A 16,606-nucleotide genomic window follows, 5' to 3' on the forward strand; every position below is an offset into this window, starting at 1 on the left:
AACGAAGTGCGCAATCCACGGTGTGTGGATGTGCTACTGCGCGAACTGCAGTCTTTTTCTTGCTTCATTTCCTTTTGTTCCTCTTTGTTTCCACACTTCTCACTCTTTGCAGGGAGGATTGTGTTGTGATGCAGGCACACACACCTCTCTGCCATCTGTGTGTGCTGTGGTCTGCTACACTGGGAACAGTTGGGGGGGCAAGCGAGTGGAAGCGAAAGTGTCTCATGGCTCTTCTTTCCCTTCCCCTTTTCCACGCTGCTCTTGCTGTGCTTTCACCGCAATCATCTTCTCACTTTTACACCTCACACTTGCTTGGAATAGTGCTTCAAATTAATGGTAAATAGGTGTGCAAATGTTGCATTTGGTCGGGGGAAATGCAATTTAGATTCCCTCCATTTTTTATGGGCTATCTCTTGAAGGACTTTTCATAGGCAGCTTAAGCAATTTGAACACAAATGCCCTTTTCCCCATTTAGACAGCAGGCAAAAGTGGCTTCTTTAACAGGCAAAGCGATAAGAAATAGCAGCCCTAAGCATCAGAAGGTCTGTGGAAACCATTATTGGGGCTTGTATGTATTTAAAAAAATGTTTGACTTAGCGAGGGCCTGGTGCCACCTCAGGGTGGCAAAAGCACATTTGGAGTCTTTAGTGAAGAAAACATGTCTTTCTTTTAGAGCAGATGAGCATAATTTAGGCTATTTGCTACCTGTATAATTATCAAAGCGGTGCTGGAAATTAATTTCTACTTCTAGACTGCAAATGGCATCGAGGCCACAATTCTGACGATACCAACATTCCTGTTTTTCCAGAGAAATCAAGTTTTTTTGCCTTTGTTTACCGGCGTCTTCCGGTCAAATAGTTTTCACAGATTTTGCGTTCCATGACGAAAAAAATCTTTAAAAGTTGCCTTCTCATCATCATCATCATCATCATCATCATCATCATCATTTCTTTTTATTCCTTTCATGAACATGCATATATACAAGCCACGTACAGTTCACACTTTCATTGTTTTTTGTTTCTTATACATTTCCATGATCAGAAGGGAGCTGATTCTTATATTGATCTGCCCCCTTTTTTCAAACAAATTATTTTAGATGACTTTATCACTATTCCCTCCACCAACACCGAACTCCAACATACTTTTAAATTTTCGTTTAAGCATTTTCACAATGACACATCCAATCAAAATCAAAAATCAGTTTGATATAAATGCCAGTTGTCTCTTTTTGTAACTCTTTTTAAGTGTTTCTTTAGAGAATTCCATGCTTTCACACCAGCAACAGACAAGCACACTTGTTTCAAATTTGTTCGCACTCTTGGATGTTTAAAGTCATACGGCCTTCTGTGATTCTCACCTTAAGACGTGAACACAAATAACTTTTGTAAGTCCTTCGGAAGAACTTTATTCCTAGCTTTCTTGCTTATTTCTGCAGTCGGTCCGTTCGATTTAAGCTTATGCTCAGTGGCCTTGTGGTTAGAGTGTCCGCCCTGAGATCGGTAGGTCGTGAGTTCAAACCCCGAGTCATACCAAAGACTATAAAAATAGGACCCATTACCCAGAGGTGTGGACTCGAGTCACATGACTTGGACTCGAGTCAGACTCGAGTCATGAATTTGATGACTTTAGACTCGACTTGACAAAATGTAAAGAGACTTGCAACTCGACTTGGACTTTAACATCAATGACTTGTGACTTCACTTGGACTTGAGCCTTTTGACTTGACATGACTTGCTACTTTCCCCAAAACCCAACTATTAAAAAGTTATTCGGGAGCGCTCCATATCTTCCAAAGTGTACGTGTGTGTGTCTGTCAGGGAGTGTGCGCTTTGTCAGCGTGTGTGTTTGTCAGTACAATAGCCAATCGAATTAAATCCATGTTGTTTTCGTCCCACGGCATTCATCCAATCAAATTGCAGAACAACCAACGAAGAAGAGCTCTCAAACAATGCGCTAGTGATGAAAAATGACGGCAAAGATAGTTTCGTTCGGGTATTGAAACTACGACTTGGTCAACAAAAAACAAATTGCAACAACTTCCAACTTCGTTCGACATTTGAAGTTGCAAACAGAATGGTAAGTTTTGAATGTAAGCTAATGTTTATTGGCTAAGTAACATAACTTTTATTTATTTAATTTTACCTCACTGAATACCACTGATTTTCACACGCTTTTTTGTCATACATGTAGCTATGATAAAGGACACAGGTTTTGGCGTGTTTTATTATTCATAGTTTGCTTAACAGTAATAGAATATTCTTATATGCTATAAGTGACCAGACATCCGAGATCAAAACTGGGAATATAATCCCAGAGAAGGGGGAAAAAACGGTCAGCTATTTTTAAGTTCAAGAAACAATGTGATTAGGTTATATAAACATGCGTATATTCTACATAAACAATGTATGAATACATATCTATATATCTTAGGGACCTATAGACTGTATCTCTGTTGCTGCAGCAGCAGAGAGTTTATTCTGTCTTAACACTTTGTATTGATATTTTGTATTACATTCTTCCCTTAAATGATCATGTTTACAGTGATTGTTTTATATGTATTTTTTATGTATGTCGCTTTGGATAAAAGCGTCTGCCAAATACTTAAATATAAACACCTGAAAGTCTTTATATCAGCTAAAACCACCAATTTGTTTCACTGTATTCAGAATAAAACTAAATTCTGTTTTACCCAACAATGTTAGTATTTTAATATTGTTACTTGACTTATTCGTGGTTACAATTATACTGTTAAGAAAGTATTGTCTTATACTTTGCTAAAATGAGAACACATCATAATCAGTGGCGGCAGGTGAATTTTGTTTTAGGTGGGGCTGAAAGTTTGTAAACCAAACCCCTGTAGGGGGGTCATCCTCCCCCAGAAGATTTCTTTGTGATTTGCACATACAAATATTGAAGATGCGTCTACTTATAAGATGTCTATGGTTATAACGTCATTGCAAACACGGCAATCTGTTGCGTCCACTGCAGTTCGCTACCTTATTCATACTTTTTGTCAAGTGATTTTTTTTAAGCAGGGTTACATGAGGTACCTACACATAACGTTACGTTAGTCAATGTATCACACACAGTAACATAACTTTAGACGGCGGTCAGCAGCACAGCATATTTTAGCCACCTACAAAAAGACAAACCGAGTCAAATAAAGGTCAGTTAAAATGTATACTATATTAAGAATACGTGTACATATTGCATAGGGCCCTGACATCTAAAAAGTAAAACTCTGTTCATTGTTATGTTCATGTATTTTTTATGTTTTTCATGTGTACGCACACATAAACACACATACAGTATGAGATGAGATCAATGAGATAAGGTAAGAACAGGATAGAAACTGCTGTGGAACTAGTTACAATGCAATATGCCATGGAAATACAATGTTAACACTTTTGTGCAAATAAGTACAGTTGCACTTGTTTTTTCAAATGTGTTTATTCTGTAAAGGAATGAGTTAAATGTTTAAAATGACTGGTTAATAGTGCTATTAGGAAGTGCAATGTCAGCACTATTTTTTTCCTGCAATTTCAAATGCACTTGTTTTCATGAATAAATACAGCGTTTTAAAAGCATACACAATCTGTGTAAATATATTAGTCTGTGGTTAAAAGGACTTGAAAGGACTCGAAACTCAAAATGCAGGACTTGGGACTTGTTTTGAGACTTTCCAGTCTTGACTTTGGACTTGACTCGGGACTCGCCAGTCTTGACTCGAGACTTGAGGGCAAAGACTTGAGACTTATTTGTGACTTGCAAAACAATGACTTGGTCCCACCTCTGTCATTACCTCCCTGCTTGGCACTCAGCATCAAGGGTTGGAATTGGGGGTTAAATCACCAAAATGATTCCCTCGCGCGGCCACTGCTGCTGCTCACTGCTCCCCTCACCTCCCAGGGGATGGGTCAAAAGGACAGGGTAATTTCACCACACCTAGTGTGTGTGTGACTATAAGTGGTACTTTACCTTTAACTTTAAGCCTCGACGACACTTGGGAGGGAACTCGTAACAGGCAGCCCGGCTCGTCGCATGTTCGGTGATTCAATCAAATCAACAACGTGAGACAAGTGGATGAAATAGAGAAGGAAAACACATCTCTGCACAAATTCCAAACCCTGTGTAAATATCTTCACACATTTGAAACTTATTATTTTTACCCCAAGAAGAACAGGCAGGTCACTCGTTCTCATGCTTTTTTAAAGATCTGTAAAATCGAGGCAGAAATTACAAGAGCCAGCTTGAAAAATATGCTGTGAAGTAGCCCAGAATTGTGTTTTATTTGTATTTACGCAATATAACAGGTCCTCAATAGAAGGCCTTATATTTGGCCCACTAGCTTATATCCGTGGGAGTCAGAGTGGATAGCTCAGTTATTAGTAACACTGTCTTTTGTTGCAAGGGACGTTTGATGATCCCTGGTTAGGGCATTTATTATTTATTATTATCTTAAATTGGTTTAACTGCTATTTGTGACGAAAATTGTAATCCCTTACTCTCCCCTTTTTTCCGTGAACATTCCCTGGATTTTGATATGAAAATGTTGACAGGCATACTTTTAACACCTCTGTGTTATCATTAAAAAACACAGCAAACTTACTACCAAAAGTAATATACCTTTATTGCTAAATTAGTGTAAATTCTTAAATGATACATAGCATTTGCTACATCGTTATTGCAGCTGGCAACATTGCAGCGATGTGTGCATAGTACCAATAGGCCTGGGCCGATAACAAATGTTGCTAGACAATATACTGACTTACAAATTATTGCTGCTAAACGATATTATTGCCATTATTTTTTTTAGACCAAATTAACCACTGATGTAATGACAATACATGATGATAATATAAGTATACCCTTTCAAATGCAATTAAATTGTATTTCTCGTATATTTTAACATTGTAATTGATATATAAACTTTTAAATATCAAGTTAAATAAAACAACAACAAAAAATACAAATAAAATATACTTTGTCTGCAAGCTAAATTTTGCACTTGAATATAAAAGTATATCCAAAGTCAATAAAGTAGGTTCCGTCTCTGTTAAGGAGGGGGGGAGGGAGACCCTCAAATATACACAACCAAAACTATAAACTAAATGGCTAAATAAAGTTATTGTGATCAAAATGATCACGACTTTTATTATTATCCTGGTATTGTTGAATGTGCTCAAAAAGTACTTATACACTCACTAAAATATATTAACCAAGTTGTGTTATTTTAATAACTAAAATAAATAGACACAATATACTTTCTTGGCAGAGGAAACATTAAATATTGTGCTGGCCTCATACAAGCCGTATTATTTTTGTCTGTGTTTTTAAATATGTTTATATTTTATTGTAAAGGGTGATCAATCGTTTCATTTCTGGTTTATGTGACATCATGTGAGTTAACTTCCTGTTGAACAGAGTTTGCGTGTGTCCGTCTGTTTCAACTTGACATTTTTCATGTGAATACTGTTTAAACGGTAATGTGGTAACAGAAGTTTAGATTGGGGAATGATGTTTCGTAATGGGGAAAGACGTGAATGTCTGTTGTTTATATGTTAGCATTAGGGATAGCTAGCAAGCTAGCGCCAATCAGTCCGTTGGTATCAAAGTGCAGTTACGAATGACAGTTCTTTGATCATTTTAATTCAGTATCGTAAAACTAACCGTCGGGAGTTTTAAGGCGGCTATTACTACCGTTTATTTGTAGTAGAAACGCCCGCAGCCACAGAAACCAATGCAAAAGAGTGACCGCTCTTGCAGACGTCTCACATGCACAATCACGAAAAAAACACAAAGTTTGATGTGAACGGAAGAGCCACGGCCCTGCCATGTCTCACAAATAGTCAAAGACACTAGTCAAGGACAAGATGATTCACCCACTTCTTTGCAATCCTGCTGGGGCACAAATGCGCGCAGCCAATGAAAAGTGTGAATTCTCTTGAAGCATGCACATGGCGATTTGTCGACACTGGAAAACCTACCCTTCTTAATTTTTATTTATCGTCAGTTAATTGACTTATTGAATATTGTCCCAGGCCTAAGTACCAATCAGAATTAGAATCAAAGGCAAAAGGCACAAGATAGCAACACATAGACTTTCCATTGTCAATGCAGCTAGCAGGGCAAAAAACATAGATTTTATTTTAGTTATATTTACATTAAAAAATCTGTCTGTTTCTCAAACCATCTCTTTATTTCATTAATTTCTTCTGTTATTATTTGTATTAGAGTCTGTGTGCTCTCTCCTGAATAAAATATGGTAGTCCATCCATCCATCCATTTTCTACCGCTTATTTCCTTCGGGGTCGCGGGGGGCGCTGTATCGTCCACAAATACACTAGTATTACCTATACATCCATTGTAACTTTACAAATCTCGTTTGTGTAGTGATTGAGCTATTTTGGTTCCAGGATTGATCCCTAGTGTGCCACAATATTTCTTTAAAGCTGCAGAGGTGTTTGCCTAGCTACACACATTGTTTCCTGTTGGTTAAGTAACGTGTTCGAATGTTTTATTAAGATGTTATAATTATTTGCTACAAATGCTTTTGTTAAGTCCTTGAACACTGCAAATACACACTGTTCACAATCTATTGCTTTGCTAATTTCCTTTGTTATTCTGATTAATGCCATCGATAGGTCTGTATGCATATCGGTTCTCTGCAAGCCTTCCACTTTAACTCATGAATTTGTCCAATCTGATATATATATATATATATATATTTTTTTTTTAATGATTTTTGAAAATTGTGGAAGTGAAAAAACAATGTTGTCAATGCATCCATCATAGCCAATTGTGGACCCAAAAGGGGGGAAATGTAATCGGACACTTTTCTGCAAAAGATGGAATAACACAAAATGCTTAAAATGAATAGTAGATTCTAGATTTATTCAGTATATTTTTGTTCTGTCTAGCGTTTTCATTAGTAAACCAACAGCCCTGAGCTTGCGTGTGGTGATGTCTGCCAAAATGTTCTATTGATATTACGATAGCACATACGCTTTGAAAGGTTTGCAAAATTTCTGACACTTGATTCGGAAATTTTGTCTGAAGATCTTTCACCGTCAATCCTGACTCCATAATTGTGACAATGCACGCAGTTGGATACAAATCTTGCTTGCCCAAAACACCAGCGTGAAAGGATGCTATCACTCGGGTACCACCTTCAGTCTGCGGCGGCCATATTTCATGACATAGCACAGAAGCTTAGGAGGCAATCAAGCATATTTAGCCATCTTCACCTCTCACAGTCTCGCTCTCTCTCACACACACACCCTCCCTTCGTAAAGCAATTATTACTCCCCAGTTTTTTACTGTGCCTCGCCATGGGGAAAATGAAGCGCCGTACTTATCAGTTCAATGCATACACAAGTGACTGGGATGGAGGGCGCGTGTGGATGCGATTCGGCACGGCCGGCGAGGGCTTCCGACGCAGCGCGATCAGCACATTTTCAGGGGTTAGCGGATGGGAGATACAGATATAACCATAAACATGTCACCAAAAAAAAGCTTATTTGCATTCATATTGGAGAGTCAAATTGATGCGAGGAGGAGGTCAGACAGGGAAGGTGAGGGTTTATGACCTGTGTATAGCTACCGCTGTCAGACGCTCTGATCTATTGGGCCGGCCAGCCTTGTCGGGCTTTATGTCTGATTATATTATCATGGCTGACAATCAATGCTGGTGAATGATCGCAAATGCACAAAAGGGGGACGGACCGAAGAAAGCTAACTGAAGACACGGTGCATATCAGTCGATAAGATTTCCTGAGTGGTATAAAATTGGCTACTTTGGCATTTTGGACAATTCTCCACAAGTTTCTGTGTCAGAGGTGCCCCAAACTTTTTGCCTGCAAGAGCCAAAGTAAAAATGTGCCACAGGCCAAACACAGCAATTTAAAGCATGAATCATCATTAGCCTAATAGTAAAAGTAAATAAAAAGTTACCTTAATTAGTGCAAATAACATGGACAGATGGCAACAAGTTAGCTTTGAGGACATGCTGTCAGTGATTGCATAAGCTTGAAAGAAGTCAATATGAATATGTATCCAATTTGGGAAGACACCCTTTAATGGGCCAAACAAAACCACTCGCCGGGTGAAATTTAACCCACAGGCCCCACTTTGGGCAGCTCTGTTCTGTGTTAGCTTGTTATGCTAATTTGTGGAAACCGTTCAGGGGACAGCATTTGAATATTACCAGGACATGACATGTTGTCCACAAACAATTATAATAGTTTTCCAAGTCTAACATTCCCAAGAATGATACTACCTGTTCAATTGACAGCTGTAAAATTGGCAAGCACGACATTTCGGAAACTTTCGTTTGCGGAAACAGTTTAATGTGCTTTATTAGGATACGACGTGCTGTCCAAAAAGAATCAGCAGTGTTTTGTAAGCACAATATTCCAGTGAAAAATGCCAATTGCCACAAATGTTTTGGACACTTCACTGCTCGTGTCTATGCAAGTGTGTGGCAACAGTTGGTAGGATGCAATTTGAGCATTACCAGGAAACGTTTTCCAATGTCTGAAGAGAATGGTTGTAGTTTTCTAAGACGAACATTACCAAGAAAAACAATGTCACATACTGTATCTTAAATACACATCTAGACTAGTTTCTGTGAACAATTTGAGAAATAGCATTTGATCATTACCAGGATATAGATTGTTGACAATTGACTGGTCCACAGACAATATGGATAATTTTCAAAGCCAAACATTTTGAAGAAAAAGGGCAAGTGTCATATATGTTTTGGAAACTTGTATGCTAGTTTCTTTACTAGTTTGGTGAACATTAAAGGATTCAAGAAACTTTATTGTCACACAAGCACACAGACGGCACCAAATCATTTAAGACCAACCGTGCCAAGAAAACACGTTTAACCTTCACAGATAGACAATGGACAATACAAATTAGGAAACAGCATTTGATTCTTACCAGGATATACGATGCTGTCTTTTGATTTGACCTACTATCATGCATGGAAATCCACAAAATCTTAATGTCTCGTCCTTACCCTGCATTTGTTTGTTGCCCATTCATCCAAAAGAGAATGTGTGAGGTCAGACAGAATGTTGGACTCATCCAGCCATGTCTTAATGGACTGTGGAGATTTGTGTCAGAGTAATGCTCCAGTGGTGTTCCCCCACAAAACTGTCTTTAAAAGCTTGAAACTATTGTAGAATTAACCAACATGTCCCAAAACAAACATCTTTCTGTTTCTGAATGTCCTCTTGTCCTCTCCAAAACTCTGAATAAGCAACTTAATATTCACTATGAGCAGTGCGGAGCTTATTTAAAGCAACTTTTCCATCAGTGGGATGACATTCACACAGAAAATTGACTTGGAATTAACTTTTGTGTGTGTGTGTGCGTGTGCGTGTGAGTGTGTGTGTGTGCCTGTGTGTGTGTGTGTGTGTGTGTGTGTGTGTGTGTGTGTGTGTGTGTGTGTGTGTGTGTGTGTGTGTGTGTGTGTGTGTGTGTGTGTGTGTGTGTGTGTGTGTGTGTGTGTGTGTGTGTGTGTGTGTGTGTGTGTGTGTGTGTTAGGGATGTGGGGGAGGTCCAAGAATACTAAAATCACAACGTTCCCTAATCATCTCATTTGACTTGGCCATGAACGCATTTGAAAAATTAGAGGAGCCAAATTAAAGCTCACTCAAACATGCTCAATTCAATTCAGTTCAATTCAGTCAGTTCCTTTTTTGCACCCGCAGCATATATCTCTCAGTCCTGTTTGATGATCAAGAAAATAGCCTCAGAAAATCTTTCTTTCCTGTGTTTTTTACTCTTTTAGTCACAAAGCAAGTCCATACTTTGCAAAAAAATCCCTCTTTCCTTTTGACTCCTTGCAATAAACCCACCTTTTTGTGTGTGAGAGTGATGAATGCAGTAAAAGTGGCCACTTTGCACAGGTAACTACACACACTGATGAAGCCATTTATCTCCATGCTTTTCTCTCTCTTGTTTATGCAGTTCTCTTTCCTGAGACAACCCTGACAACATGAGGCCCGCGGCAGGTAAGACTCGTCTTTTTTCAATTTCACGCCACGTGTCAGCTCGGTTTTTTAAAAGCAATGCCATGAAATGTGGCTGCTGCAGACTGAAGCTGCAAGATTTGCATCCAACAGTGCAGATTTTTAAGAATCCGTTCATGGTAGAGCAGATTATGACCGGTCATGGACAAAGTTTTTGAAGCAAATACGATGTCTTAATCATACCACATCAGTACGTCTACCAGGACATGCTGTCCGTAATCCGCAGAGAATCAGCATGATATATTACACAACTTGTCACAGACATTTGGACACTTCTGTATTAGTTTAAATGCTAGTTTGTAGGAACAGTTTGCTGTTTGATAATTACTGGGACATGAAATTATGTACAATGATTGGTTTAGTTTATTCTCAATCAACATTTTCCAAAACAACAGCAACTCTCAGAGGGAGTAGTGGCTATTATCATCATCATCATAAGCTTAAAAAAGTGTAGTGAAAATGTCAGGTGATATCAATTCAAGTACTCTGTCGGTGGAGGGGAGAGGTCCGAGGGGGGTGGACTATATCTGGCAACCCTAAAGCTTTTTTATTTTATTTTTTTATTTTTAAGTGACAGACTGGCACTGATGGGACCAGACTGGGACCGCTCGGGCCTAGCGAGCCTGATTGATAGAGTGTGATGAGACTGTCACTGAGCGCGCAGAGATAGGCCAGATGAAGAGAGAGGGAAGTGGGCGGATAGGACAGATATAACAGGAGGAAATACATCTGAGAGCATGTGAAGGATGAAGTGAACGCGTGAGGGATGGGGCACTGCTTTTTTAGATTCAGTCCACACTAAAATGTTAGAAATTCTATGTTTGTTTGTATTTACAGTATAATTTGTTTATACCATAGGGAAATAATAGACATTGGATTAAATCTGTTCCAGGTGAAACTATTGCCTTTATTAAGCTGCAGGGTTGAGCCTAAATCTAAGTTCTCGTGTGCATGTAATGTAATAATATTATTATTCTTATTATATTTTTTATGTTAGCAATATCGCGCTAATCACTGTTCGCAAGCCAAATCCAGCCTGTAAATTACATAACTCCGAATTCAGTTCAAAGGGCCGCGGCAAACAGCACTCTTCTCATATTGAGGATCTTTGGCTCACGTTTTTGCATAAGGGCCTCAAAAACAGCAGAGCGTTTCCTTCATATTGGGAATGTTTGACTAGTAGGCATTGCATTGGCCTTACATACAAGGTAAGCTCGGTTGGTAAAGCTTATTTTCAACCCACAACTTGAGGGTTCCTGGTTCGATCCCCAGCTTCCGCCATCCTAGTGTCCTTGAGCAAGAAACTTCACCCTTGCTCCTGATGGGTTGTGGTTAGGGCCTTGCATGGCAGCTCCCGCATCAGTGAATGGGTCAATGTGGAAATAGTTTCAAAGCGCTTTGAGTACCTTGAAGGTAGAAAAGCGCTATACAAGTATAACCCATTTACCATTTATAGTGATTAGAATAGGGGTTTGGTCGTAAAATAAATATGCCCCAAATTTTGTAGTAGGTCCAAATACAAACCCCAAAACCAGTGAAGTTGGCACATTGTGTAAATCGTTAATAAAAACAGAAAACAATAATTTGCAAATCCTTTTCAACCTATATTCAATTGAATAGATTGCAAAGACAAGATACTTAATGTTCGATCTGGAAAACTTGCTAATATTAGCTCATTTGGAATTTAATGCCTGCAACATGTTTCAAAAAAGCTGGCACAAGTGGCAAAAAAGACTGAGAAAGTTTAGGAATGCTCATCAAACCCTTATTTGGAACATCCCACAGGTGAACAGGCTAATTGGGAACAGGTGGGTGCCATGATTGGGTATAAAAGCAGCTTCCATGAAATGCTCAGTCATTCACAAACAAGGACGGGGCGAGGGTCACCACTTTGTGAACAAATGCGTGAGCAAATTGTCAAACAGTTTAAGAACAACATTTCTCAACGAGCTATTGCAAGGAATTTAGGGATTTCACCATCTAAGGTCTGTAATATCATCAAAAGGTTCAGAGAATCTGGAGAAATCACTGCACGTAAGCGATCATATTACTGACCTTCGATCCCTCAGGTGGTACTGCATCAAAAAGTGACATCAGTGTGTAAAGGATATCACCATATGGGCTCAGGAACACTTCAGAAAACCACTGTCAGTAACTACAGTTGGTCGCTACATCGTTAAGTGCAAGTTAAAACTCTACTATGCAAAGCCAACGCCATTTATCAACAACACCCGGAAACGCTTCGCTGGGCCCGAGCTCATCTAAGATGGACTAAGATGCAAAGTGGAAAAATGTTCTGTGGTCTGATGAGTCCACATTTCAAATTGTTTTTGGAAACTGTGGACGTTGTGTCCTCCGGAACAAAGAGGGAAAAGAACCATACAAATTGTTATAGGCGTGATGGTATGGGGGTGCATTAGTGCCCAAGGCATGGGTAACTTACACATCTGTGAAGGCACCATTAATGCTGAAAGGTACATACAGGTTTTGGAGCAACATATGTTGCCATCCAAGCAACGTTATCATGGACGCCCCTGCTTATTTCAGCAAGACAATGCCAAGCCACGTGTTACAACAGCGTGGCTTCGTCATAAAAGAGTGCGGGTACTAGACTGGCCTGCCTGTAGTCCAGACCTGTCTCCCATTGAAAATGTGTGGCGCAATATGAAGCCTAAAATACCACAACGGAGACCCTGGACTGTTGAACAACTTAAGATGTAAATCAAGCAAGAATGGGAAATAATTCCACCTGAAAAGCTTCAATTGGTCTCCTCAGTTCCCAAACGTTTACTGAATGTTGTTAAAAGGAAAGGCGATGTAACACAGTGGTAAAAATGGTCCTGTGCCAACTTTTTTGCAAAGTGTTGCTGCCATTAAATTCTAAGTTAATGATTATTTGCCAAAAAAAAATGTGTTTCTCAGTTCGAACATTAAATATATTGTATTTGGAATCTATTCAATTGAATATAAGTTGAAAAGAATTTGCAAATCATTTTATTCTGTTTTATTTAGGAATTACACAACGTGCCAACTTCACTGGTTTTGGGTTTTGTACCACAACACACTCTGAACATCTGTTTGGGACACAGTATTAAATGTTGGACTAAAAAGCGCCTGTTTCTGGGAATTTATGATTTCAAACTCAACACCAATGCCATGTTTTTTGTACTTTTGTTCTTGCTCGAGGAGGTAGGCTGATTCATCAAACGTTATTATTAGTGCTTGCGCACGTGACACAGACATAGACATAGACAGAGGAATATGTATGTGTTTTTCCAAGCTGGTCCAGAAGTCCCAACTCTTTGCTGCTATGTTACTAAAGGCTATAAAGCAGCTAGGTGAAATGAGCAATTCCTATTCAGGGACAGCAAGAAATATCTGCTCACTTTGGCAGATCAATGCTCTCTCTCTTTGACTGCACTGCTGCAAAGTACATGTATGTGTTGAGGTAAGGTGTGTTGTGTGCACATTTTATAATATTTGCCAAAGCTTTTTCTAGTGAGTGCTCGGGACGGGGAGGGTATTGTGGGCTTGCATAGAATCAAAATACGTGTGGTGTCACATCCCCGCTCCCACAGTACAATATATGAAAAAGATTATCCAATGAACCAATAGGGGATTAAATAAAGTTGTTCATTGAAAAACATAGTCTGTAAGAAATGCTTGTTACAAGCGGGACTAGCTTCCTATTGGATAAAGACATTGTTATATTAGCCTTGTACATAAATATTACTTTATTAGAAATATTGTCAAACATTCCGATTGTTTTATGTTAAAATACATTCATTCACACTGCTATTATGAATTAAAACATTATTTGTTTTTTGTAGAGATGTCCGATAATATCGGCCTGCCGATATTATCAGTCGATAAATGCGTTAAAATGTAATATCAGAAATTATCGGTATCGTTTTTTTAATTATCGGTATCGTTTCTTGTTTTTTTGTTTTTTTTATTAAATCAACATAAAAAACACAAGATACACTTACAATTAGTGCACCAACCCAAAAAACCTTACTCCCCCATTTACACTCAATAATGTGTTAATTCCACGACTGTATATATCGGTTGATATCGGTATCGGTTGATATCAGTATCGGTAATTAAAGAGTTGGACAATATCGGAATATCGGATATCGGCAAAAAGCCATTATCGGACATCCCTAGTTTTTTGCATTATTTTATATTTCATTATTATTTAAATTATATTTGTTTTTATATAACAATGTAAATTAAAAGCTGTGCTGCTGCTACAGTATGCTCTGAGTTATTTGAAAAAACATTTTTTTTTTTTTTTGCGTGACAATTTCATTCAGCTGTCCCAGTAATGTCTATTTAGGTGTACTGGAGAGGAGGCTACGCCGGATAGTCGAACCTCGGATTCAGGAGAAACAGTGGGGTTTTCGTCCTGGTCATGGAACTGTAGACAAGCTCTATACTCTCGGCAGGGTCCTTGAGGGTGCATGGGAGTTTGCCCAACCAGTCTACATGTGCTTTTTGGACTTGGAGAAGGCATTTGACCGTGTCCCTCGGGATTTTCTATGGGGAGTGCTCAGAGAGTATCGGACTGTCTGATTGCGGTGGTCCGCTCCCTGTACGATCAGTGTCAGAGCTTCGTCCACATTGCCGGCAGTTAGTCGGACACGTTTCCAGTGAGGACTGGACTCCGCCAGGGCTGCCCTTTGTCACAGATTCTGTTCAAAACTTTTATGGACATAATTTCTAGGCGCAGTCAGTTCGTTGAGGGGATCCGGTTTGGTGGCTGCAGGATTAGGTCTCTGCTTTGTGCAGATGATGTGGTCCTGATGGCTTCATCTGACCAAGATCTTCAGCTCTCACTGGATTGGTTCGCAGCCGAGTGTGAAGCGACTGGGATGAGAATCAGCACCTCCAAGTCCGAGTCCATGGTTCTCGCCCGGAAAAGGGTGGAGTGCCATCTACGGGTTGGGGATGAGACCCTGCCCCAAGTGGAGGAGTTCAAGTACCTCGGAGTCTTGTTCACGAGTGAGGGAAGAGTGGATCGTGAGATCGACAGGCGGATCGGTGCAGCGTCTTCAGTAATGCGGACGCTGTATCGATCCGTTGTGGTGAAGAAGGAGCTGAGCCGGAAGGCAAAGCTCTCAATTTACCGGTCGATCTACGTTCAATCAATCAATCAATCAATCAATTTTTATTTATATAGCCCTAAATCACAAGTGTCTCAAAGGGCTGCACAAGCCACAACGACATCCTCGGTACAGAGCCCACATAACGGCAAGAAAAAACTCACCCGAGTGGGACTTACGATGTGAATGACTATGAGAAATCTTGGAGAGGACCGCATATGTGGGTACCCCCCCACCCCCACCCCCCCTCTAGGGGAGACCGAAAGCAATGGATGTTGAGTGGGTCTGACATATTATTGTGAAAGTCCAGTCCATAGTGGATCTAACATATTAGTGAAAGTCTAGTCCATAGTGGGGCCAGCAGGAAACCATCCCGAGCGGAGACGGGTCAGCAGCGCAGAGATGTCCCCAACCGATGCACAGGCGAGCGGTCCACCCCGGGTCCCGACTCTGGACAGCCAGCACTTCTTCCATGGCCACCGGACCTGTGTGTCTCCCCCTCCACATGGGAGAGGGGGGCAGAGGAGAAAAGAAAAGAAACGGCAGATCAACTGGTCTAAAAAGGGGGTCTATTTAAAGGCTAGAGTATACAAATGAGTTTTAAGATGGGACTTAAATGCTTCTACTGAGGTAGCATCTCTAACTGTTACCGGGAGGGCTTCCCTGCTTAGGCTGCTGCCCCCGCGACCCGGCCTCGGATAAGTGGAATATGGATGGATGGATGGACAATTACATGCACATAGCCTTAATTATGCAATGCTGTAAACAACTACCTTGATTGGTTATTGGTTTCAAAAGCAATCCATGACCAAATATATTAGTTAAGGCCATAAAAACAGCCATTAAGGTTGTTACGTATTCTAAAATTTACTGTTAGACCTTACTTATAAAAACATAAAAGAAAGCCAAGAATGTGTGCAAGTGTGCTTGCAGTCTAAGCAGAATATAGAGTGCATACTGTCCGTCATCAAGAAAGTAATGAACAGCTATTCCCGCTTTGAAATGTCAGACGTCCACTTTCGGCAAGTATAAAACATCACATGCAGGCAAGACAAGGCACCTTCTCTGTTTCACACATAGCGATAGGGACTAAAGTGGCCCAAGAAGGAGTGTCTGTCCACATGTCAAATCGAGGAAAAATAGGAAACACTTGCAAAGAGTGGATTCCATTTTGGCAAGACACATAATAACAGCTGTTCAACACAAGTGAAGTGCAAGGCAAAGGAAGCACAAAGATAGGCGGGCAAAACAAGAGAGACCACTGTAATGATAGTGTTGGGGAAGCTTGCACAATAGGAGCTAGCGGGCTGAGGCAGCACTCTCAAATAACACACATCGAGAAATCATCAGGATTGTGCAAATGCGTTCAAGCTGACAGAATTAAAATGGAGTATTTGCTCACAAAGTGCTCATCGGACAAGTATTAGCTCATAAGAAGCAAACCTGTTTTAAATTTAC

The 16,606-nt window shown here is 39.9% G+C and overlaps 1 protein-coding gene across 49 annotated transcripts in view; it reads left to right on the top strand.

Moving 5' to 3' along the window:
* The window catches only part of LOC133661813 (receptor-type tyrosine-protein phosphatase delta-like), a 660,250-nt gene that overhangs the window by 287,363 nt on the left and 356,281 nt on the right, over window positions 1–16,606 (top strand). For all 49 annotated transcript variants that reach the window (XM_062065281.1, XM_062065286.1, XM_062065292.1 and 46 more), the window contains exon 6: window positions 9,982–10,025. The gene's annotated coding sequence lies outside the window, so the exon portion shown is untranslated. The remainder of the gene's footprint in view (window positions 1–9,981; window positions 10,026–16,606) is intronic.

Source organism: Entelurus aequoreus, linkage group LG12 (assembly GCF_033978785.1).
Source record: "Entelurus aequoreus isolate RoL-2023_Sb linkage group LG12, RoL_Eaeq_v1.1, whole genome shotgun sequence".
Classification (NCBI taxonomy): domain Eukaryota; kingdom Metazoa; phylum Chordata; class Actinopteri; order Syngnathiformes; family Syngnathidae; genus Entelurus; species Entelurus aequoreus.